This window comes from Saccopteryx bilineata, chromosome 1 (assembly GCF_036850765.1).
Source record: "Saccopteryx bilineata isolate mSacBil1 chromosome 1, mSacBil1_pri_phased_curated, whole genome shotgun sequence".
Classification (NCBI taxonomy): domain Eukaryota; kingdom Metazoa; phylum Chordata; class Mammalia; order Chiroptera; family Emballonuridae; genus Saccopteryx; species Saccopteryx bilineata.
In genome coordinates this window covers 54,223,312-54,248,581 of record NC_089490.1, presented here as the reverse complement: position 1 = coordinate 54,248,581, position 25,270 = coordinate 54,223,312, and positions in this window count along the sequence as shown.

Below are 25,270 nucleotides of genomic sequence, written 5' to 3'. Positions count from 1 at the left end.
CTGCATGTGGCCCGTGGGCCGTAGTTAGGGGACCCCTGTTATAAAATATACATGCTCGTCCAAGCAACCTGGAGCCAAGAGAGACTCATGCATCAGAAATGGGAAAGGCTGACAAACTTATAGGAGCCTTCAGGTGCCTGGGGTATGGTGTCCAGAACACCTCAGTTTTAGCCCTTCTTGATTTAATTGGCACAAGGTTGAGATCTCATTCATTCAGATAAAGAATACGTAAGTGGAAATTCTTAGGAGTCACTCAGGAAGACTGCCATCCAAACCTCTGCAGAACCGTTCACCCTCTCACTGGCTGAGATGTGGGACAGGGACAAAAGTCAGGAGTGGAAGAGGAACCCTGTATAACTGGAGTAGCAAAGATCCTGAGAACAATGGCAGTATAAGTATATGTTAGGTCTGGCTAGTCAGCAAAACTGGGGAAGAGGGCTAAAGCCCAATCCAGCAGACTAGCACGCCACTTACACACTCAGGAAACAAAAAACTAGGACCCGTAGACAATTCAGGTAGGTCCCTGAGTTACTTGAATACAGATGGTATTTGAACAAGATGATTTGGGGAGCAAGTTCAGAGGTGTGAGTTTAATTTTGGGCCAGTCCATCACATGTCTAAGTAGGCCATTTATTCATTGTTGCATTAGACAGTAAGACACTGATCAGAACTTGAGTATACAGAAAGAGAGCCTGATGGGTAAACCCAAGAGTGATTGAAGAAGGAAGGAGAAGCTAGAGAAACTGATCTGAATTCTCTTTACCTACAAAAACAAGACATGTACACCATTTCAGAAAATAAAATACTATAAAGAGCAGGTTTTCAACCTCCACTACCCAGTGCCACTTCTAATATATAAACTCTGTCAGTCACTTTTAAGTTAAATCTTCTAATGGTTACTATATCCAAATTCCAAATAATTCCATTTTGTCTTCATTTGTTGATTTATGACTCACAGAAAGCATATAATGTCCTTTTGCTATGAAAAAATGAGGAATTTAGCTTATAATAGTCCTACCTACACATCTTCATGCGTTCTATTACTTTTAATCACTCTATTGCTAATTTTATATATATATATTTAATACTCTTAAATTGCTATATCTTTTATTATATTTAAGAGTATGTAATGAGTCTCCATAATTTAACATTTCATAGTCTGAGTAATTGCAGTATCACAAAAATCCACAATCCAAATGGCTTAAAATAAAAATGTTTTTCTCACCCACATCACAGTTTCTCACATATTTTCTCACTTTGAGTCCCAGACTGATGGAGCAGTCAGTACCTTGAAATGTGTTAGTTGCTACAATAAAGAAAAGGGAGCTTTAATTTCGAACCAGTGTTGACATTTTCTGCCCAAGAGGCAATGTTTGTCACCTTTGTTCAAAACACACCTTCAGTCAAAATTGCTAAAAGTTTGAATTTATTTATTACATTCTTATATTTAGATAATCTGTTGGGACCCCTGAAGATAAAACTCACTAAAAGCTGGGTCCCCAGGAGTTTTTAGCTCTCAAGCTAGTACATGTTCATTCTTCAGCTATTAGCCAATTACCGTGTAATTATCTGTACCGGCTGCTGCCTCCACTAGTGGCTTCTGACCCTGGTAAACTGTCACTCTCTGCTTTTACTGGCCCCTCCAGTTGTTGGGTAGTGCTTTGTGTTTGCTTGTAATCTCACATCTCCAGTGGATGTAAAAAGAGTCATTAATTTTCAGTTTGTTCAGCTCTTTTCTTCTTGTAAGAATGGGATTGACATCTTCCAACTCTTCACACATCAGACCTAAACCAGAAGTCTTTTTTGTTTTTCCTTATCTCTGTTTTTATCATAAAAAAATTATAAAGCTGTCATTCCAACATTCATTTTTAACAAATATTGGGTACCTGTCTTATTTGTGTAAGACACTGTGCTAGGTACTGGTGATTGAAGTCTGAGTCCCTGTTCTCTGGAAACTAATAAGCTAATGTTACACAGGTGAAATGCTACCAACGGATCAACTGAGCTAAGAACAATAACAACATACATTGGTTTTGGCAGTAGAGAATAGTTTCAATTAAGAATAAATGGGCCCTGGCCAGATAGCTTGGTTGAGTAGACATTGTCCTGAATCACTGAGGTTGCTGGTTCAATCTCTGGTCAGGGCACATACAGAAACAGCTCAATGCTCCTGTCTCTCTCTCTCTCTCTCTCTCTCTTTCTTTCTCCCCTTCCTCTCTTTCTGAAATTAATAAATATTTTTTTAAATGAATGAATGAGATGGTCATAGTTTAGAGCAGGGGTCTCAAACTCGTGGCCCGCGGGCCGCATGCGGCCCGCCGAACAATTTTGTGCGGCCTGCAGACTAATCCACGGGCTTACTTAATTTTATCCAAAATATTTTGAACTTCGTGGATTAGTCTGTGGGCCGCACAAAATTGTTCCGAGTTTGAGACCCCTGGTTTAGAGGCTCATAATTAAGCAGAGAGAAAGAGGAAGGAGGTAAGAGGATGAAAATATCAAGTTGAGAGAAAGATCTTTTTGAGACCATGAATGTTAAGAAACTTTTAAGTATTAATGGGATATAAAATGAGATGCAAGAGAAATACTGAAATATTCAATAAAATGGCAAGATAATTAAGGCACTAAAACTCTCTAAGGTAGAAAACAACAGGATTCAAAATACAGGAGGTAAAACAGATTTTTGTCAGGACAGAAACAAAAGATCAATTGAGACACAAACAGCAGTGTGGCTTTGGTTCAGAACCTAATAGAGTTTCTTTTTTAATAAGTTCTAATTTCTTTGTGCCATCAAAAAAAGAGTCTCTGCTAAAAAGAGAATGTTTTCTACTAAAAGTAAAAGTATTTTGCTGAGTAACTGAGAGATAAAGAGAGCATTGGAGGATCAAAACTTTGAAGTATAGATCTTTCGTTATTATTACTGAAGATATTTAACTAAAATTCAACAGTAGAACATAATACCATTGTCAAGGAGCACTAAAGCCCCCTGAGTCAGTTACCGTGACTTTGAGGTTCTACATAGTATATCTAGGTGTGGAGTTTTCTTCAGGCAAGAAAGAAGCAATTATAGGGATTCCTCTGTGAATGTGCAAAAAGAATGTCATTCAGCCAACAAGTTTAAAATACAAACAGAATCATCAGTGATAGCCCAATGTCAGTAGGGAGGACATAAAGTAGACAGAAATAGGATGAGTGGAAGTTACAAAATAGTAAAAGAGCACAGGTTTGGCTTGTAATTACGTCCACAACTTAGTTGGACTCAGAAAGATCTCTGAGTTGTAATTTTAAAGATAAGTTTAAGGATGTGGCTATGTGAACGATGGCTAAACAAAACAAAAACAGAGAAAAAGGTGGCTGGAGATATACAAGTAAAAGTGTCCTGAGAAGTGGAATAATTAATCTTGTAGGTGTTGGTTTTGCTTAGGGCAATGGTAACACGCAGAATGTTAAGATATGTGCCCAAGACTTCAAAAATGGGGATAATAACCAGGAAGTATATAAAATTTAGTGACAAGGTGAGTACATAATTATAGTCGAATGCAGTAGCCTCAGAAAAACTGAATTTTTAATGCGAGAAAAAATGTTCTCAACAAAACCATGGAAGCAATGGGAAAGAAGAGGAGAAATCAACATGGGACAGTGCCCCCAATCTGCTGATTACAGTGCTATCTGAAGTATGTGTTCATTATTTGACATCTTTATATAACTTGAGGGTAGAAACATAACTTTATCATTTTATGTGATATAAGATCTTTCTTAAATACATTTGTTATATGTAAACAAATATTGATTTTTTTATTAATTTAGTGCGGCGACATTGATAAATCAGGGTACATATGTTGAGAGAAAACATCTCCAGATTATTTTGACATTTGATTATGCTGTATACCCCTCATCCAAAGTCAAATTGTCTTCCGTCACCTTCTATCTGGTTTTCTTTGTGCCCCTCCCCTCCCCCACCCCCTCTACAAATATTGAATTTTGTAGAAAACTAATTTCCAAAATATTTATTCTTGCTGACCCCAACACTTCTAGCCATCACTGCAAGCCTGTCAATCATGAGAATCCTATTTGAGAAAGGCAAGTCATAGATCCTCTTTACTCTTTACTCTGAGATTCTAACCCCCAATCTATGTAAAATTCTATTAGGTCTTTCTTTGCTTTCAAGATGCAGCCCAGAGTGCAGGACAAAAACACTCATCTACTTTTTATAACTTTCAACCAAAGAGTAAATTTTCTTTTACAATCCTTTTTTTAACCTTACTCTTGAATTAGTGTTTTATAAAGCTGATAATTCATTCTGTTGTCCTTCAGCTTAAACCTGAAAATTATCTCTTAGAGAAAATAAAACAGAATAGCCCCATGATATATGACCCAAATGAGCGGCTCAACAGAATGGGTGAAGCATGACTATTAGTAAAGAAAAGAATATCTTGGTCATGGTAACTAACACATTTTAAGAGGACCAAGAGAAAAAACAATACTGAAATGAAAGTCATCAGACTTGGGTTCAACACATTCTTGTGTCTTTCATGATGCTGCTCAATAGAAAGTCATTCCACTTCTTTGAGCTACCTTTCCTTACATGTAAAATTAGGTTAGATGATGATCTGATCACAAAGGTCTTTTTTAATCCATGATAAACAATTTTGGTATGCTTTCTAGACCCTAAATAAATTCCTGGCATCTATCTAATATGGTAGATGGCATCTAGTTCCCTAACTCAGCTTTCCTATACATTCTCTTCTTTGCCTTGTCCTGGGATATCTTGGGACTCTCAAATTTTGGATCAAAACATTCTACCTGGAAAAAATTTAAACTAATATCTATAAGACTATAACCAAACTAGATAAGTTAACTTTTGGTCACTGCTAGTTAAAGAACTCTAAACTAAGTAACTATCTCCTACTTCTTGTGTAGTGAAATTGCCTTAATATAGTGCCTGGCATGCGGTATAAGTTTACTTTTTTCTGGGCCATATATGCTTTGGCTAGAGCCAAATTATATGCCTGATTTTAGCTGGGGTAAAACTGAAGTACCCAAAGATTCAAACTGAAATTGACTTAAGCTCAAGGCAAGAACAGAAAGGTTACCCAGTCCTGATCCTCTTCTAATGACTCTGTTTTTCATTAAGATGTGGCAGTTGGTTTAAGATTGAGGTGGAAGTGATGTTCTCTCCTCCAGTTACAGCTACCTAAAGTGCAAACAAGAAAACTTAAACTGCTTCCTTGAAGCTTTAGCATCAGTTCAATTTGACACAGAGAGGAAATTTTTCAGACTGTGGTTGGGAAAATAATGGTTGTTTTCAACATGTAAGCTTAATTTGGCTGCTACTGACAGTACAATTGCTGTATAAAAGGAGAAACATTTCATACTATTTTGAATAATGTACCAGTGACCAAACATACATACATACACCTATATTTAACACACACAAACAGATCTACTGTGTCTTTGTAGCTCTCTCTGCCTGACCCTATCCTCCTAATTTGGCTGTCCTAATCAAAGAAAAACTTAACAAGAAAAGAAAAATGTGTTAAATGACCTTTTTAAATATCTCTAGAAGAAATTATCAGAAAACATATTCAGGTGCCAAAAAGAAAAATGAAGGCAACTGAAAGTAGGGCACCAGAGCAATTCAGTCTGCTGTGTCACTGATACATAACAAAACCACATGCTTTGTGATGTGGTCTGAATATGCTCACCATCATGTACAGCAATGGCACTATGGTGTTGTAAGAACTATATTGTTGCTGTAGTTGAACAGAGTTGCTCAACATGAGATAGAATTATCTTGTATAGATAAGAATATTAAAATAAATATTGAAATAGTACTTAATTTCTTATAATTATTAAAGCACTGGAATGTTATTGATAGTTTTATTGTATAGATTTTCTTACAACAATTTTCTTTTTCATCAGGAAATAGTATAGATTCTCCAAAGAAGAAAAAAATGACAAAATATAAAATGTGAGCTAAGTACTGAACATTGTCACATAATGAAATAAGTGAGAATTCAAATAAGTTTTACTTTTGGTGTGTATTGGAGTATATATAAAGAGAAGAGGATGCGGGGAGAGAAATTCCTGTATGACAATCTTAGAAACACCACATTAACCAGAATAGAAGACACATTTTTCCCCTGAGAATTTTGCCACAAAGTGATCCTGCACTTACAGCCCAGTTGTAGATGGGATTCTGGCACAAACAACAATAAACAGCAGATTCATTTAACTTTAGAGAGAAGTTCACATCCTCTCACTGAATCGTCACAAGATATAGAACATACAACAGTAATACAGTATTTTACTACTCATTTAACTATTGGGTCACCTCTAAAACATGGTTAGATTATTTTTGTCTTATGCCCTTTAAACTTCCTTTAAGAGTTGGAAAAGATAACAATAAATACCTCTAATAAATATTCAAACTTAATTCTCTTACATGGTGCTCCTTATTTACACAAAGCAATTTTCTCCCTAAACTACCTCAAAATCATTTTACATGAATATAAAACAAAAGGATTTGAATTTCTTTTTCTAAATATTTGCATTTTAAAATTGAAATTCTTTTACATTTCTGCCCCATAAAAGAAAATATAAAAAATTTCTGAAGACTCAATTCTGTCATACAATCCTGCTATTCTAGAGGTTCTCTATAAATATTAAATACTAGTCTTATTTATAAAAATTACAGCTCAAATATAAAAGAAAACATGGTTTTTTTTTGGACATTTCTTGCTTGATACAAACTAAAAGTGGGATAAAATGTCAGATTGTCAAAACTGACAACAGTTCTATATGAAATATGATGCTTTCCTCACTTTGATTGAATTGAATACATTAAGAGAACAGAGAATAGTTATTTTCCATTTGAAAGTATTAAGTGAGTAATACATATGTTAAATATACTGCTTACAAAAATTAGGGGATATTTCAAAATGAATATGAAGCTATAAAATATCCCTAATTTTTGTGAGCAGTATATATAATTTCATGTATACATTTTTATACAATTTTTTCATGTAGAAATTTAGAATACACTCTCAGAAGAAAAAAATATATAGCAAAAATATATAAAGTAGATATTAAAATATATAAAAAGGTATTAAAAACAGTTTACCATAACTCTGGGACTAACTGCTAAAAATCTAACTTCTGCCTACCAAAAATAAAATAACTGTTAACCTCTAACAAAGGCCTTGTTTCCTATATATTAGCAGCTATCCTACAAAACAAACAAGATGGAATTGGCCTGGCCCACCCTGGCTCAGCCCTATGAAAGTTCATTCCAGTCCCAGGTTCACAAGAAAAGGAACATTCCAGTGGAATCACTGAGTTGTGGACATAGAGTCTGATCTCCCCACCTTTTACTACTTGAATTTTTTTCTGTTCTCTAGAATTCTTCGGTGAACCATACCTATTCCCATTTTGAAATATTTTAGCACTTAGATGTTTCCCCTCAAGAACATCATCTATCTTAGTTGAGATTTCTGTGAAATTTGAAACAAATGTCCCACATTAACTGCTATGTACATGAACCATGACTATATGCAGAGGCAGAACTGCCCTCAAAAGACAGGCTCCAGAGTCTGAGTGTTTACTTTCAGATCCTGCACTTAGCACCTGATAGATGTGTCATAATGCACAAGGTAATTAGCCCCTGTGTAACTTGGTTTCCTTATTTGTGAAATAAAAAGCATAGTACATTGTCTCAGAATTTGCCACAAATTACATCTAAAAGTGTCAGAAGACTGCCTGGCATCGAGTAGGTACTCTCTGCGTATTAGCATTTATTAATTCATAGGTGTGGAGGGTGAGAAAGACAGAGAGGGAGAAAGGTATTTGTGTTATTTGTGTTTCTTCTTTGGTTTCTGATAGGTTTTCTGATTATCCCTCTGCTCCCTTAGGGTACAGCCATTGCCTTCAGAAAATAGTCTAGGATGGAGGACTTAGTGATTCCTATATTATGATATGCTAGATAACTCACATCTAATATACATGATTTATCCCTAAATTCTCCATCCTACTCTTACAAATGTTTCACAGCACTTCGGAGACCCATCCACTCTGCACTTGTTTACCCACGAGATGTATGTTTTTCCAAACATGAGAACTCTGCTGTTTCTGATAAGATACAAAGTGCTTAATAAATTCTTTCCATAGGGAATATTGCTTCAAGTAGTTTGCCATATAATAAAACTACATTTCACCTCTACCTTTATTTCTAATCACTAAGATATTTCCCTCAGTCATCATTAAAGATTTCCCTCAATCCCTTAATACATTATTTTAAATAGCATTGACAATAAACCTCTGGCAAAGAAACATTCAAAATCTTTTTTTTTCCTTTTCCAAAACAGATAACATCCAGTTGTTTCTCTTTTCCATATGTTCACATGTCCAGTTACTTCTGAATTTCTTCCCTATAGAGAAACAAATGAAAACGTTTAAGATTAAAGTGAATGGAAGCACAAACATAATGAAGAAGATAAACTTAGATTTGTTCATCCAATCCCAGGAGACACTAGCAGAGTTGGGGAAATTTTCTTCAATTCTATCAAAATTTTGTAGACTCAAAAAATAAAGTACTTTTCTCAACAGGAAAAAATAAAAAATAAAATGCAGAAATATGACACTTTAAAGAAATAGAGCATAATATTCATTAAGTATATAAAGCAAATACTTCCTAGAAAGGTCCCATTATGAGATACTCAGAAATCTAGAAATAGTTGGTGTTTTTCCCTAATAATAATTTTTTCATAATTTGCCTAGGTATCATCTTGCTTAGAAAGATTTAATACTAGAGAAAAATGTTACTTTCAGTCAAATCTTTGTCAGTATTTTTTGAGTGCCACATTTTATTCTGAAGGTTTATGGAATAGTCATTGCCAAAGTTCTTTGGTTGTTTAATATCTGGCAGGAGTATCTTGAGAATCAGATTATTTCAGTTATGAGGGTACTAGGGAAGGAAGGTAATTCTAGATATGCAAATACATGAACTTCAAATTACAGATCAAATCTACCTTTGTATATTTGAGTTCATTTGTCTTTGGCAAAACAAGTCTTTCCGTTCTTAAAAGAGAAAAGTACTGAAGCATACCTTATTGAGAAGTTGGTTGTACATCAGAAAGCTCATAAAACCAATATTTGGTGATATAAATGTAAATAAATTAAAAGCACTTGGATGAAAATTCCCTTAAAAAACACAAAGTTATATGAAATATGTATTGGGTTTTTCTTAGCTTGGCAGAGTAGAATATTAATTTAAGATGATTGGAACATTAAAAATGTGGCCAGGTTCACTGGTTCCTCAGATGTATGCTGAAAGAGTGGCATTTTATTTCAAGGCAGAATTCTTGTGGTCAAGAGAACTTCTATCCATTTCTTTTTATGGGCCTTCCGATTGTAAAGTGCCTCTGGGAGACTTCAGATTTATGCAAGAAGGATCAGGATGTAAGGATTATGTGTTACAATAAATAAAGACAAATAAAAAAGAAAAATCTACCTCTGAAGTGTCGATGCCAAACCTGTATGTAGCTCTCTACTTAGGATCGATTAAAGTCATAAAATGTTTCCATAGTTCATAGATTATCAGTTTATGGCTTGTACATTTATATAGAGTTTCTCTTGTTTCTACAAAATTCTGATGCTATTTCTGGGCCATTCAAGTTGGTTAGTGTTAATGAAACAACCATAGAGCCATTAAAAGCTGCACACTTGTTTATTAATCTCCATTTCCTTTTTCCTAGCTAAGTCACAAAGATAGCATTGCCAATGAATACAACTTTATAGAGAACTACTGACTGATTTCAAGACTCACAGTTCCCATATGTGCCTACATACAGTCCGCCCCACTCCACTTCTGAGACACGTGTGGCTGTGCAGTCAAGACGTGCTAAGGTTTACCCAGGTGTGCTACCCAGTCTCCCTTTAGAGTAGTCCACGCCTCATTCCCTGAAGTCTGTCCTGCTCACTGATCCCTGGCAGCTTGCTCATTTCCTGAGTCTTCCCTTTCTCCTATTTTTTTCCACTCTTCCCATTTCTAGAGCCTGTTCAGTCTCCATGACCAAATTGAAAGTGTTCTGTTAACATGAAAACATTCTAAGGATAGCAGCCCACATTGACTACTCTTTCCAAACTTGCATTACATTTTTTGATATTTTATATTTTTCCTTATATACCTGTTTGCTTTATATATGTAGACAATGCTGTTTTAACAAAGTTGTGAACTAGTAGAGGGCAGGGCAATGCTCAGTATCTCTTCTATATCTTCTTCACTGCACAGGAGGAGGAGTTGTAAGGTGTGTTTTCTGTAATGAAAAGCTGCCTTCTCTGCCTCAGGAGCAGTGATGTCAATTTTTGGTTTTTGAAATCTGTCCTCTCTTCTCACAGAAGTAGATAAAAATACCCCATTATAGTAAAGTGCACACAGAAGTGCCCATTTCTGGGTAGGAAAAGAAGGATAAGGAGGTTGTTGACAATACTTGAATCTCTCTGCCTGGATCCTTCATGAAGAAGAAAGGGCTGCTAGTGCACTGGAGCTCAGGCTTGTTCCACCACGGCACTCTCATGGATTTTGTGGCTGGACTATTACTTACAGTACCTCTCCCCCTCTTTACCGTTTATTATTATGGTTTAAATATAATATCTATTTTATTAAACTGCACTTCCTAAAATGAAAAAAATGAAGAATAAAAAAAAATTTCTTCTCAATTCAAAGCACTTTCTGCTTATATTGGACACATTTAAATGGAGATTGGAGAAACTGACTCACTACTTCAACTGATGTATCTGTTCTTGTACCTTTCATGTTATAAATATTTTGCTCTTTCTGTTCAGTGTGCTTTTGTATTTCTTTTTTTATCTGGATTTTCTCATTTGAATTATGTTACTTTTGCTTTTATTTTACAGAGTTTTGGATGCTGTATGTTTCCTATTTCTAATTTTACCAGATTTTAGATTTAAAACCTAACAACCAGTTAAGCTTTAAATAGCACCAAGATTTCTAGATCATATCAGAGGCATGATCTGATATCTTAGTGTCCTTTATATTTAAGACAAAAACTGAATTCACCTATCCTCCACACAATTTTACCCACCTATGCACAAACCCACTTCTTAATTATACTGTTTTTTAATTCCAGATTACTGAATTATTGTTTTCATATGATATGCCATTATAATTTTTGACAATTTGCAAGCATTTTTAAAAGTTATTGCTGTCAGTGATTAAAAGTAGGTAGAGGCTGTATTTCATTTTGTTTTCATTTTATTTTTTGCCTCTTAATCCCCTGGAAATGCAGCAGACATTTTACAGAGAAGTAACTAATTTGTATGTAGCAGACATCAAGTGCATTATGTCTGGCCATAGAGTAATTAAAGCTAAGAGCCTGGCTCTGGATAATCTGTGACCTCTATTGTTTCAAGAATATCAGGGTTCTCCAAATCAGAAATAGCACCACTAGGACTCATTTCTTCATTATGATCATTACAAACAAGCTTACTGATTATGTGTGGGTTGCTAACTCCCACAGCCTCCGGTGACTTCTGAACTCCCTCATCAAATGCCTATTTACACAGCCCTAGAACTTGTAATTTACATTTGGGAGACCTCAAGACTTCAATTTTTTTCCTTTGCCAGTAATAAGGGTTTTTCTTCAAACATTTTTTTTTAGGGAAACAAAAATGTGTGCTATATTTTTGTTAAGTCCTGGCACATTAGAAAAGCTTCTCATGAAAGATTTAACTTTATCTCTGTGCTATATACAAATGACATTTTCAACCTTTCTTATTGAGGTAACATTTACATAAAATAATAGCAACCACCTTAAGTAGATGAGTTTTGACAAAGGTTAAAACATTACCACCATCACAATCAGGGTATTATTCCAAAAGGTCTGCCATCAATCCCACTCTCCTCTTTGACACCAGTTAATCAGTGTTGGGATTCAGCTGGTTCGCACCAGTTCAGCAGAACCGATACCTAATTTTTTGTTGAGTTCAGTGAACCAGTTGTTAAAATGGCACTTGTAATCAGAGTTCTCTCTAAGGTGGGTGCCTGGACAGTCACCCAATGTGGAAATCACAAATTTACATCCCTTACTCCTTTTTAACATCCATCTGTGCAACAGCATATTTTAAGCTCCCATAGTAATGTTTATTCCATCCATAGGTGGAAAAAATTGAAAGTGAGGACACCAATCAAGAAGCAGTATGGAAATATCTTAAGTACTAGTTTTATTGGGTTTTGCCAGGTATTATTTAACATTTTTTCATTAATATTTAAAAATTCTTTTTTGCCCTGGCCAGTTGGCTCAGTGATAGAGCATCGGCCTGGCATATGAATGTCCCAGGTTCAATTCTCGGTCATGGCACACAGGAAAAGCATCCATTTGCTTCTCCACCCTTCCTTTTTATTTTTCTTTCTCTCTCTTTCTCTCCCACAGCCATGGCTCAAATGGTTGACCAAGTTGGTCCGGAAGCTGAGAGTGGCTCCGTGGCCTTGCCTCAGGCACTAAAGTAGCTTGGTTGCTGAGCAACAGAGTAGTGGCCCCAGATAGGCAGAGCATCACTAGTAGGGGGCTTGCCAGGTGGATCCTGGTCAGGGCACATGTGGAAATCTGTCTCTGCCTCCCTGCCACTCACTTAATAACAATAAATACATAAATAAATATATAAATTTTTTCTAATAATGTAATCTAATTTTGTATACCTCTCTTATTGTTCTTATTTAAGTATTAAATGCATGAAATAATAAACTACCTTTTGGTATACCACTTTTTTACACTCAAAACTCATTAGGGCAGTTAAATTATTTGAATCTTGCCTGATTAGGCAGTGGTGCAGTGGATAGAAATCAGACTGGGATGCGAGGACCCAGGTTCAAGACCCTGAGGTCACCAGCTTGAGTGTGGGCGCATCTGGTTTGAGCAAAGCTCAAACCAAGGTTGCTGGCTTGAGCAACGGGTTACTTGGTCTGCTGTAGCCCCATGGTCAAGGCACATATGAGAAAGCAATCAATGAACAACTAAGGTGTTGCAACGAAAAACTAATGATTGATGCTTCTCATCTCTCTCCGCTCCTGTCTGTCTGTCCCTATCTATCCCTCTCTCTGACTCTCTCTCTCTCTCTGTAAAAAATAAATAAATAAATAAATAAATAAATAAATATTTAAATCTTACCGCTGAAATTAACCACAGCTCTGTTTTCTGTCACTATAGATTAGGTTTGCCTGTTCTGGAATTTCATATAAAAGGAATAACATAGCAGTATGTATCCCTTTATTTCTGACTTCCTTTATTTGTTATGTTTTGAGATTCATTTATAGTTGTTTCATATAGTAAGCATTTGTTCTTATTTTTTCTGAGTAGTACTTTCTTACATGGACATACCACAATTTGTTTCACAATTAACCTATTAATAAGCACTTGGGTTGTTTCCATTTGGGGGTGATTATATACAGTTATTAACAGTCATGTGCAAGACTTTGTGTGATTCATGTTTTCATTTTGGGGGATAAACACTTTAAAGTGAAATTACTGGATTATGTGGTAACTGAATGTTTGCTATTCAAGATACATATTCAATGCTTTCCGAAAGGGTTGTATCATGTAACATTCCTTTCGACAACACATAAGTATTTTAGTTGTCTACTTGTGCAACACAGTAGATTTATTTTTGTTCAGTGATTTCTTTAAATTTCATCACCTCTGGTGAGTATATAACAATATATCTCATTATGACTTTATTTATATTTCCTGATGATTAATTATGTTGAGGAACTTTTTATATGCCTATTGACTATTCACAAACCTTCTTTTGTGAAGTGTCTATTCAAATATTTTGCCCATTTAAATTAAGCTAATGAGTTATTATTATTTTAAGAGTTCTTCATATATTCTAAATCTAGATTCTTTGTCAAATATATGAATTACACATATTTTCATTCAGTCTTTAGTTTGCTTTTTACTTTTTTAAAATCACATAAATTTTTAGTTTTCATAAAAAGCAAGGTATCAAATTTTTCTTGTACAGCTCATGCTTTTTTTCCTAAGAAACTATGTCTACTCCAAGGTTATAAAGTTTTTCTTCTACATATTTTGGTTACTTTTACTTTCACATAAAATACTTAATTTTCTGCATGTGTTCCTTACATTGCACTTTTAGTCTTTTTGCAATCCTTTCCATTGTTAAAGCTTGTATTTATCAAATACTTGTAATGCACCAGGGGTTTATAAATAAATTACCTTACATAATTTCAAAATTGTCCAAGTGAATTAAATAATATCATTGTCCTCATTTTAGAGAAGAGAAACGTGAAACAGATAGTTTAAATAAGTCAAAGGGCCAGATTTTAAACCCAGATGATCTGTTCCCAGAGCCATGCTCACTTCATTTGATTCATTGTGACTTTCCAACTCATTCTGCTTTCTTTTATCTTTCATTTTCACATAGGTTTCTTCTCTTTTTAGAGCTGCTCTTGGTTCATAGTACTTTAAACCCATTGAGAATTTCAAAATGGCTCTGGAATTTTTCCTTTATTCCAAGCTGTACTTGTCAGAAATAGTCTATTTTCCTTCACTAATTCCTTTTCCTCCTCCAAGCTCCCATCATTAACTACAAGTTTCCATGTAGTTAAGTTTTTTCCTTTTTCAAATACAGTGAAATCATACTATTTGCGTCTATTTAGACTTAATTTGACAATTTGCAGTGTGTTCTGCCTTTGTGGGATTTCCAAATTCCTCATAATTACGTACACATAAAGTTTTACCTGTCTTCATCAGTTGGGAGGCCAGTGGAAGTCCATGGCTCCTCATCAAATTCCCATTCTCCTTGCAGCGCAGCCTCACAGAGGCTAAGCAATATCACTCCCTGACCCAGGTGCCTGGTTACTGATACTCTTAATCAGTGCAGGCTGTAAAATTTATCATTCTCATTAAGCAGTCTCAGAAATCTCTCTACAGTAAAAGCTTTACCAATATTGTTTACTTGCTGAGTTGCAACATGTGAGTTTGACATCTCACTCCCTCACACATAAACAGAGTGCTTAATACCTGTTTTCTGGAAATTATTACCTGTGAAGTCTTATGTGAATGAACAAGTTTTAGCTGCCTTAAAGATCAGGGTAAAGGAGAGTTCCTCACAAACTACAACTCCAAATCTAAACAGTGTCTGGGAGACATGAAGAATTTTTGTTTCCCAGACATCCTCTGTTACATGAAGCAAAGTTCTAGTAAAGTTTTCTCAAGATCTACTTATATAAGGAACTACATAACATGGTCAACAACATGGGCTCTGTATATAAGTTCTTAAGTATTTTTGTCTAGTGTTACTGGAATATCACCTATATAGTTTTGATTCTTCCGAAACATTTTAGTGAGAGTTTGAAAGCACCACAGTTGGGGATTATGTGCCATATACATCATTTAAAGCAAAATTTCCATAAGTTATTTCTTCTAATTTTTAAGCCTCAGGTACTTTTTTATTTTTCATTTATTTTTATATTGATCAGACATTTTTTAATTCATTCAGCTTCAGTCACATATTTAGTTAGTATGCTACTGATTATAAATTTTACATTTTATTTATATAATTTTAATTTTATTATCTCTCTTTTATTATTATTGTTATTATTATTATTTATTGAGAGGAAGGGAGGCAGGGAGAGACTCCTGCATGCTCCCTGACAGGGATCCACCCAGTAAGCCTACTAGGGGGTGATTCTCTAATTGCTTCATTGCTCAACAACCAAGCTCTTCTTATCACCTAAGGCAGAGACCATGGAGCCATCCTCAGCACCTGGGGCCAACTCACTCCAATTAAGCGATAGCTGCAGGAGAGGAAGAAAGATAGAGAGAGAGAGAGAAAGAGAAGTGAGAGAGGGAGGGATGGAGAAGCAGATAGGTGCTTCTCCTGTGTGCCCTGACTAGGAATTGAATCCAGGACATCCACATGCCCAGCTGGTACTCTACCACTGAGCCAGCAGGCCAGGGCTATTATCTCATTTGTGCATGTTATTTCTAGCTTACCTTAATTTTTTTGCTAAACAATTAAACATTAGTTTTCTTTCCTCAAGTTCAACTGTAGTTTTTAGTTGTGCATTTTTCAATGAAAATAAAATCCATATTTTCTTTATTCTTTTTTTATTCTTTTATAGGTAGCAAGGCAACTAAAAACATTAAAGGGTATATAATATCTTCCAAATAATTTATGTAAATACTTCACCTCAAAGAGATGAAGCATTGTTCCCCACATCTTAAGTCACTAGGAGCCTCCCTTCCAAATGAAGAGAGTCTGATGCATAATATAGTATAATCAAGGGGAAAACTAATTCTATAATGTAGAGAAATCTGACAAACACTACCTCAGCCAGATGAACAAGGTTAACACCAAATAAGGCATATTGATAGTATGCACCCTCGGTATGCTATGATAAAAATAGACTTCACCTCTTCCTCCTAATACAGTATGAGCCCAGTCTAATCATAGATAAAACATTAGGTAAATTCCAATGAAATGTCATTCTACAATAGGAGTACTATGTAACCAGTACTTCTAAAAGTTGGAAAGTGTGAGAAACTATCACAGACAAAAAGAACCAAAGGAGACCTGATAACTAAATATAATGTGGTATCCTGAATGGGGTCTTGAAACAAAAAAGAAAATTAGAAAACCTGAATAAATTGTAGATTTTAGTTAATAATAATATATTGATATTGGTTCACTAATTGTGATAAATGTGCTACACTAATGTTAATATGAATAATAGAAGAAACTAGATATAGATTATATGAGAATTCTATAATATTTGCAACTTTTCTGTAATCTAAAACTGTAAAGTAAAAATGTTTCAAATAACAGTGTATGGTCTGACCTGTGGTGGTGCAGTGGATAAAGCTTTGACCTGGAATGCTGAGGTTGCTGGTTTGAAACCCTGGACTTGCCTGGTCAAGGCATATATGGGAGTTGATGCTTTCTGCTCCTCTCCCCTTCTCTCTCTCTTCCCTCTCTAAAATTAATAAATAATGTATTTTTAAAAACTGTATCACATTCATTATGTGAATATATGGAAGTCTTGTGGTATAAAATTTATATCTGGACACAAAGTAAGATCCAAATATATCACTGTTAATTGATTTTAATTCATTTAGACAAATACCTGTGCATCAAAAGACCTGTACAATATATCACACACAAAACTCAGCTATCTATGGAGGTGACATGATTGATGGTTAAACTATATGGTAATTTTTAGGATATTCTAAATTCCAACAGAGAACCAGATTATATATGCACTACTGTTACAGGCAAACTACTGTCTGTCTCAGCTACTGATATTTTTTATCAGACATGAACAGCGGAAATTCAAAGAAAAAAACTTTCTGATTTGGGGTTTTAAATATTTATCATTTATCACAGCAGGTGACAGAGTTAATGCTAGCTACCCATGTCCAGTTGCCACTTTCTCATTAATACATTAGAGCTTGATTCCTAGTTAAATTTACCTTTTCCAGACTTATGACCATATGCTATGAGGTTACACACAACACTATTCCTGATGATTTCTATAATCTATCCCTCGATTCAAAAGACAGCCCTTGTTTAGATTAAATTGTTATGCCAAATGGATGTTTTTCTTTAAGATATTGCAAAAAGTGGCATGAAATTTTGTAAATTAAATTTGCCTCTATTTTTTCCTTTGCTTAAATTAATTATGTTTTACAATTTCAAGTTTAGCCATTTTTACTTTGCAATGACATTCAGTGATTGCAGTTAATAGTTACCTAATTAAAAAAAATTTAGTTTGCTCTCTCAAAATTAAAAAAATATAAATAAAATAGATTTTGTGTTTTAATGTTTATTAAATCAAGATTTAATATAGCAACATTAAAGTAATAAATTCAATAATTTAATATTAAATTAACATAAAACTAGAGACCATTGCCTTCATAAATAGCATTCTTTTCTATTTTTTGTAGCCTTATATTTACTGCTAAAATAAATTTAGCTTATTTAACTTTAATTGAGAATAAGGCATAATGTATATTTAATATTTTTTGCATAATCTATAAAATTCATTATTCTATTAAGAATACTAGCTGTAGCAACTCAGCCCTGGAAAGAAATAGCTGTAAGCAAACAGCTTTGAAGAAAGTTTGTGATGAAGCAAGAAAATACATTAATTTCAAATATAGATGGTTATGCTTACATGCAGATATCTTTCCTGGCATTGGACTGTTTGTGCATTTAAGAACTGCCATAAGTACATATTGTAAAAATGCACAGCACATGTGATATTCATTGAGTCTCAAGTATCTGTGAGACCAGTGTATTAAAACAAGAGTTGTTATATCTTGTTTTCTTAATGAGAATTGGGCCACCTAGTTATCAGCAAGGTACATATAACAATGGGATTCTACCTATTGGGGTAATGGTTTTTACGAGGCAGGAATAGCAAACATTTATTTTTTTAAAGACTAACAAAGTGACTCTGGCAGGGAATAAAATCCTACTTCAGTTTTTAAAGTTCAAATACACAATGTAAAAATTTATATAACACTTTATCTTTTTGATTTAACTAACGAAAATAATGTTACATTAAAAGTGGAAAAATTCTCTGACCGGTGCCCCAATCCTAATTAAGAGCAGATCTTAGTATCATTTAGAATGTAGGCTCTTATTGAAAATAATAGGAAACATCTACTTTTTTAAGCCATGAACATTTTTACTTAATTATTTAGTCTTATTTCGCATATGCATTGATTTCTGTTTTCTTCTCAAAGACATTACTCAAAAGAAATTTTCAAAAGGTCTTTGTGTGTTAAACTTCTGAGCCTTTGATTGATACTATAATGTATCATACAATAATGTAGCCTACTAGAGACACCACATGAAGAGGTTCTAATTTAAAACCTGCCACCTGCCACCTACCTGAGCAAAGGCATCTTAGACTAACTAGTCTCAGCCAGTCTGACAGTCTACTCCAGACCTATGACAGAGCCCAGGAGAAAACAGCAGTTAAACTACCCAGAAGATTCAAACTCATACAGCAGCTCTCAGAATTATAAACTAATCAATGATCTTTTTTTTTTCTTTTTTTTTTTTTTTTAGCAAGAGGGAAGGAATAGACAGCATGGGAGAGAGATGAGAAGCACCTTAGTTGTTCATTGATTGCTTTCTCATATGTGCCCTGATTAGAGGGCTCCAAGCAAATCAGTGACCTTTTCCTCAAGCCAGCAACCTTGGGCTCAAACCAGCAACCTTGGGGTCATGTCTATGATCCCACACTCCAGTTAATGACCCACACTCAAGCCAGTGAAATTAGGGTTTGAAACCGGGTTCTCAGAACCCCAAGCCAACACTATCCACTGCACCAATGCCTGGTCAGGCTGATCTTATTGTTTCAAGCCATCAAGTCTGTCTGACTCCAAAGCTTTCTCTTAATATATCATTTTGTTTTTGTGAAGGCCTGAACTTACTTCATGAATAGTAACTTCACTGTTTTATACCTCAATGTCTTCATCTTTAAGAGTGATTCCATTTCTATCCACTAGCATAAGAATAAATATGGAAAAAGTTTCAGGAAAATATCAATTGTAAAAGTACTAAACATGATAATTCCTAGTGCTTTTTATCACATAAAATTCTGACTTCTTATTGTTTTTCTTTCTGAATCTCATTTATCTCTTCAGTCAGCCAATTCCATTAAAAGAAAACTATGACTCTGAAACTATGAAAAAAGTGGACCCTTATTTTTTTAGTGTGCTACAATGTGGATTTGTTCATTATAATTTTTCCCTAAACTTTTTTCCCTTAGTGATGAAATAATATTGTAATTTTAATAAAAATGTATAATTGTCATTATTATTAGAACACTAAGTGCTATACCAGTGTAGAATGAAACAGGTTTTTCCTAAATATTTTCCAAATGTCTCCAGCTGGGATTTTCAGACCAGACAATGGCTAGACAATGGTCACATCAAAGTGACCCTGTATATACAAAGAGGATTCTCTCCTCCAGGAGCCCCTAACAGAGAGTCTGAGAAGCTGACATCATCCCAGCAAATACTGTTTGTCTTGCTTTCTTCTTTATTTTCTTAACCAGGATAATGTTTGTCCATGAAGTGGCTTGGCAAGACTTATTATCCCAAAGGCTTTCCTAAACTAATTGTCCCACTGTCAGCATAAGAAGAAAAGCAAATATATATGAACATAGAATATTCTCTATTGTGTATTATCAAATCATTTTTCTTTTTTCTAAACTTTTCTTTTCCTCCCTATTCATAGATAGGCCTGGCATGATATTATCAGTGACAATCCTCTAAAATTGGTTATTTTTAATCTAAAGTAAAATACTGTTTGAGGTTGAATATGTTCCACAGTTCTCTGAAAATCTCTTACATGGCCCTATACCTACTTGTTTTCCCTTCGTCCTTCTTGCAAAGTCAATGATTCCTTAAGGGAACACCCTGGAAATAAGAATCAACAATGGGTTTGTTTTCCTAAGCATTACCTGCTAGGATCTGTCAAACAAGCTTGTTCTCCAGACAAGCACATTTGGAATTTTCACTTCCAAAATGACTGGACTGAATTTAGGAAAAAGTGTTCCCATCCCATTCTGTCCATTTTTCCTCATCCGATGCTTCCCACAAAGTGAACAGGCTGCATGCCTAAGAAAACAGTAACACACTCATGAGCTGCAAAGGGTAAAGAAAATTACTAAAAATGTAATTCATTTGCCAACCATGAATCACTACTTGAACAACCACCTACTGATTCATTTAATTTTACTCTCACATTCATAAGAATATTTTATAAAAGCCCAACCTTTCTTGAGCAGAGGAATTTTAGATTCCTCGTAAAGTACTACTTACTATGGGCAGGTAAACCCACTGTCTTTCACTTGCATGGCTTTGACTTGGCACTCTTTTTATCCAGAATACCCTTATTCACCTGGTTAATTTCAACTGGGCCTTAAACTCTCAACTCAGACGTGGCTTTCCCAGAAAACTTTCCTTGCTTCATTCTTACCATTCCTATTAGATGCCTCCTAGTTGCTCCCACATGTCTGCTATACTAATATCTATTATACCATATTTTATTTTTATTCTAAATTTTATTTATAAAATTACTTGAACAGGGTGACATTGATCAATAAGAGTACATAGGTTTCAGGTAAACATTTTATAGCATTTGAACTGTTGAATATGCTGTATACCCATCATCCAAAGTCAAATCATTTTCTGTCACCTTATATTTGTCCTTCTTTACCCCCTTCCCTCAAATCCTTTCCTCCTCCCTATTCACTCAAGTCTGGTAACACCTTGTTTCCTCTTCCCCTGGTAACAACTTCACTTTTATATGTTTTATATCTCACCAATGTGTGAAATCACAGTTCTTAGCTTTTTCTGATTTACTTATTTCACTCAGTATAATGTTCTCAAGGTCCATTCATGTTGTCATAAATGTCACTATGTCATCATTTCTTATGGGTGAGTAGTATTCAATTGTATATATGAACCACATCTTCTTTATCCAATCCTATATCAAGGGACACCTTGGTTGTTTCCATGTCTTGGCCACTGTGAATTATACTGAGGTGAACATGGGGGTGCATGTGTTTTTACGTACAAATATTTTTGACTTTTTGTAAATACACAGTAGAGGGATGGCTGGGTCATACAGTAATTCTATCCTTAATTTTTTGAGGAACCACCATAGTTTATTTCATAATGGTTGTACTAATTTGCATTCCACCAGCAGTGAATGAGGGTTCCTTTTTCTCCACAACCTCTCCAACACTTGTTATGTGCCTTCTTGATAATTATAGCTAATCTAACAGGTGTGAGATGGTATTTCATTGTAGTTTTGATTTTCATTTCTCGAATAGCTAGTGAAGATGAACTTTTTTCATATATCTGTTAGCCATTTGTATGTCCTCTTAAGAGAAGTGTCTGTTTAGGTCCTTTCCCCATTTTTTAATTGGATTGTTTGCTTGTTTGTAGCTGAGCTTTGTGAGTTTTTTATATAAATATATTTTGGATGTTAACCACTTATTGGAGCTTTTGTTTGAAAATATCATTTCCCATTTAGTTGGCTGCCTATTAGTTTTGTTGTCACCTTTGTTTGCTGTGCAGAAGTTTTTTAGTTTGATATAGTCCATTCATTTATTTTTGCCTTGATTTCTCTTGCCTTTGGGGTTAGATTTATAAATTTTTTGTATGGCCAAGGTCCATGAGCTTAGTAACTATGTTCTATGTAATTTATAGTTTCAGGTCTGATATTTAGGTCTTTGATCTGTTTTGAATTAGTTTTTGTGCTGAGGGACAAGCTATAGTCAAGCTTTATTTTTTTGAATGTAGTTTTCCAATTTTCCAAGCACCATTTATTGAAGAGGCTTTCTTTTCTCCATTGTGTGTTTTTGGCTCCTTTGTTGAAGAACACTTGTCCATATATATGTGGTTTTATCTCTGGGCTCTCAATTCTGTTCCATTGGTCTATATGACTGTTTTTCTGCCAATACCATGCTGTTTTAATTATAATTTGAGGTCAGGTAGTGTGATACCTCTGGCTTCATTTTTTTTCTTCAAGATTGCTTTGGCTATTTGCAGGTTTCTGTAGTTCCATACAAACCTGGTAATTTTTTGTTCTATTTCTCTAAAAATGATATTGAGATTTTGATGAGGATTGCATTAGATTTGTATATTGCTCAGGGTAAAATGGCCATTTTAATTATGTTGATTCTTCCAATCCATAAACATAGAATATTTTGTCATCTCATTGTGTCTTTTTCAATTTTTTTAATTTTATTAATTTTTTTAAAGGGCCTCATTTATCAAACTGTTTTACCCACACAGTCTTCCATTATGTATCTTTTTTTTTTATAGGGACACAGAGAGAGAGAGTCAGAGAGGGGGATAGATAGGGACAGACAGACAGGAATAGAAAGAGATGAGAAGCATCAATCATCAGTTTCTCGTTGTGACACCTTAGCTGTTCATTGATTGCTCTCTTATATGTGCCTTGACTGCGGGCCTTCAGCAGACCGAGTGAACCCCTGCTCCAGCAAGTGATCCTGGGGTTCAAGCTGGTGAGCTTTTTGCTCAAGCTAGATGAGCCCGCGCTCAAGCTGGTCACCTTGGGGTCTCAAACCTAGGTCCTCCGCATCCCAGTCAGACGCTCTAGCCACTGCGCCACCGCCTGGTCATGCTTATTTTATTAATTTTAATGTGATGACATTAATAAATTAGGGTACATATATTCAAAGAAAACATCTCAGGTTATCTTGTCATTCAATTATGTTGTATACTGATCACCCAAAGTCAAATTATTCTCTGTCACCTTCTATCTGATTTTCTTTGTGCCCCTCCACTCCCCCCTCTCCCTTCCTTTCCCCCACCCATAACCACCACACTCTTGTCCATGTATCTTAGTCTCGTTTTTATGTCCCACCTAAGTATGGAATCATGCAGTTCTTAGTTTTTTCTGATTTACTTATTTCACTCCATATAATGTTATCAAGATCCATCCATGTTGTTATAAATGATCTGATGTCATCATTTCTTATGGCTCAGTAGTATTTCATAGTATATATGTACCACATCTTCTTTATCCAGTCATCTTTTGAAGGGCTTTTTGGTTGTTTCCATGTCTTGGCCACTGTGAACAATGCTGCAATACACATGGGGCTGCATGTGTCTTTACGCACCGGTGTTTTTGAGTTATGTGGGTATATTCCCAGTAGAGGGATTGCTGGGTCATATGGTAGTTCTATTTTTAATATTTTGAGGAACCACCATAATTTCTTCTATAGTGGTTGTACTGCTTTGCATTACCACCAACAATGGATGAGGGTTCCTTTTTCTCCACAGCCTCTCCAACACTTGTTATTACCTGTTTTGTTGATAATAGCTAATCTAACAGGTGTGAGGTGGTATCTCATTATAGTTTTGATTTGCATTTCTCTAATAGCTAATGAAGATGAGCATCTTTTCATATATCTGTTGGTCATTTGTATTTCTTCCTGGGAGGAGTGTTTGTTCATGTCCTCTTCCCATTTTTTTTTATTGGATTGTTTGTTTGTTTGTTGTTGAGTTTTATGAGTTCTTTGTATATTTTGTATATTAGGGCCTTATCTGAGCTGTTGTTTGAAAATATCATCTCCCATTTAGTTGGCTGTCTGTTTACTTTGTTGTCAATTTCTCTTGCTGTGCAAAAACTTCTTAGTCTGTTGTGGTCCCATTCATTTATCTTTGCCTTCACTTCCCTTGCCTTTGGAGTCAAATTCAAACCTGGTAATTTTTTGTTCTATTTCTCTAAAAATGATATTGGGATTTTGATGGGGACTGCATTAGATTTGTATATTGCTCAGGGTAAAATGTCCATTTTAACTATGTTGATCCTTCCAATCCATGAACATGGAATATTTTTTCATTTCATTGTGTCTTTTTCAATTTCTTTCCATAATGTTTTATAGTTTTCAGTATATAGATCCTTCATATCCTTTGTTACATTTATTCCTAGGTACTTTATTTTTTGTTGCTGCATTTGTAAAAAGAATTATTTATTTTGAGTTCATTTTCCAAAGTTTCATTGTTGGCATATAGAAAAGCAGTAGACTTTTATATATTTATTTTGTATCCTGCAACTTTACTGTATTGATTTATTGTTTCTAATAGCTTTTTGGTGGAGCCTTTGAGGTTTTCTCTATACAGAATCATGTCACCTGCAAAAAAGTGATAACTTTACTTCTTTTTTCCTAATATGAATATCTTTTATTTTTTCTCTTGTTAATCTGATGTTTTGTGATGAAATGTCCTATAAATATCTATTATGTCTATTTGTTCCAAAGTGTTGTTTAAGGCTGATATTTCTATATTGATTTTCTCTTTGGATGATCTATCTAAAGTTATCAATGTGTGTTAAAATCTCCAAGTATAATTGTGTTTTTGTCTGCTTCTATTTTTAGATCACTTAATAGTTATCTTATATATATTTGGTGCTCCCTGATTCAGTGCATATATATTAAGAAATGTTATGTTTTCCTGATACAATTTCAGCTTTATCATTATGAAATGTCCATCTTTGTCTCTGGTTACCTTTGTCATCTTGAAGTCTGCATTGTCAGATATAATTATGGCTACATTTGCTTTTCTTTGGATATGATTTGTTTGGAGAATCATTTTCCAAACTTTTACTTTGAATCTACTTTTATCCTTGCAGCTTAGATGTGTCTCTTGAAGGCAGCATATGTTTGAGTTTTGCTTTT